We start from the raw sequence: 2,203 nt of genomic DNA on the forward strand, positions 1-2,203 counted from the left end.
TGAAATAACTGAAGGGAGGAGTGTCGAGCAGCATTAGTACTCGCACAACTTTATCGAAGTAAGCTCAAGAAGATTCAAGAATCCCAAGATCTGTGTATGGTAGCTATGTAATAATTTTGAAAGAGGATGGTGCAGGTGTTGGTGCAACGATTGTCTGCACAATGACATTACGCTGCGCGATGTTTATGCAAATATCGAAATGTGCCGAAATATTTTGTAAAGACAGGCTATAATCAGGAGATCGCCCTAACGAATATCAGAATTACAAAAATAAAATATCAGTAAGGAAATGTTTCATTATTTTCAAGCTTCTAGAGCTTTCTTCTGGCAGCGGCCTTTCTCTCACGCTGTTTTTTGAGATCCAGATTGATGTCCTTTGGTGCAGCATAAGCCATGCATAGCAGAACTTCTGCAGCAGGTCTACTTGACACTCATTAGAGCGAAAGATTTCTTATAGTAGACTGCTGTTTAGCTTATATTTCAGTATAGTGGTCACGCCGCACTAGTGCGCGGCCATACTAACGTGCTCCAGAAAACATTTCTCCCTGTCCTTCCCTTGCTCTTGCGATAATGGTGCGCCGCCTGGCTGATAGAACAGTTGATAGAACTCTAGGCACACATGATACATCAACTTCTCTACTGCTTCCACCATGGTAATCTTTCGGCAGCTCTTTAACTTCGCTCATTGCGATACCTTTGTGTATCATTCCTCAACCGTTTCACGACGCCTGTGACCTCTGGTGTGCGTATTTTCTGCTTTTGGCCTCGCTGCGGTGGTGTGAAACCTGTAAAGACAGATACATCATTAGAACATGTTGTTTGGTTGGCAAATTTTCGCCAAAGTTGCACGCTGTGTAAAGGAATACTGTACACAGGACAAACTCAACGTCCTATCTATTCTTGAGTGTCCATGTCCCATTGTAAAGCAAATTCTACTGGCCACAAATGCGTGCCATATGACATCGCTTCATATTTATGAAAACATGACATGAAAAACCCGTTCATTACCAATTTTTTAGTGTACGTGACAAAAAAAAAACGCTCTTAATATGCTGTTTAGGTACCTCTTAAAACTTTAACATTAGTTAGATGCAGGTAGCTGTGCCCATCATTAAAACCAACGTTGGCTTTGCATACACATACAGACAGAACTTCATACTATCACCCTTTTTATCAAAACGATAAGAAAGGGGGTTAACCGAGGGGCCCGATTTTTGTTAATCATATCATGAGAAGGCAACAAATAACGACACCAAGGACACCATAGCGGAAATGACTTGTATTTACTAATTGAACTAAAGAAATGATAAATGAAGGGCAATGAAAGTGGATGAAAAAATAACTCGCCACAGGTGGGGAATGATCGATCCCACGTTTTCGCATTACGCGTGCGATGCTCTAACCAACTGAGCTACTGCGGCGCGGTTTCCCCATCCACTAGAAATAACCATGGGAGTATTAGCCAGCGTCACCACTCACATACCTTGGCGGCGGATGTGGAACATCCTTTCAGCCGCAGGCGTCAAGAGTACGTGATTTTTCTGGGTGAAGGCGACTGGTCAATAAACCTGCTCATGATACCTGAAGACATCAATGTTGCCGGATTCGAGACCCTCGTTATGTAAGAACCAGAAGAAAGGTGGTTAACCGAGGAGCCCGATTTTTATTAATCATATCATGAGAAGGCAACAAAGACACCAAGAACAACATAGAGGAAATTACTTGTACTTAATAATTGAATTAAAGAAAAGATAAATGAATGGCAATGAAAGTGGATGAAAATACAACTTGCCACAGGTGGGGAACGATTCCATGTTGTCGCATTACGCGTACTACGCGTACTCTCCATTACGCGTGCTCTCCAGCGTCACCAGATTGTGCAGCAAGCATTCAAATACCTTCAGCAAATATAAATTGCAAGTTTTCTATTCGTGGAAAAAAAATAAAGAGCAACGACTAGTGTATACCAAAGATAAGTTTCCGTTTGCGCGTCAGCTAGCATCAATCGGCTCACCAGCAATTGTCAACAAGTAGCTTCCGTTTCCTACAACACCGCAGAAATATGCGCCGCGCCAAAAAGAAAAAAAAAAGAAAAAAAACTTATTCGCTAGAAAACAACCGAGGAAGATCTTTCGTTTCGTCTTATGGCTTTTTGATGAGGATAGCGCTTGTTTCTTCATAACAACTGCAGAAAAAGCGGGCT

The 2,203-nt window shown here is 41.9% G+C and overlaps 1 non-coding gene across 1 annotated transcript; it reads right to left on the reverse strand.

The window, feature by feature from the left end:
* Positions 1–1,344: 1,344 nt before the first annotated feature.
* On the reverse strand, positions 1,345–1,421 carry TRNAT-CGU (transfer RNA threonine (anticodon CGU)). The gene has a single exon. It is a non-coding gene; the product is annotated as a tRNA-Thr (tRNA).
* Between the last annotated feature and the right edge of the window lie 782 nt (positions 1,422–2,203).

This window comes from Dermacentor variabilis, chromosome 2 (genome assembly GCF_050947875.1).
Source record: "Dermacentor variabilis isolate Ectoservices chromosome 2, ASM5094787v1, whole genome shotgun sequence".
Lineage (NCBI taxonomy): Eukaryota > Metazoa > Arthropoda > Arachnida > Ixodida > Ixodidae > Dermacentor > Dermacentor variabilis.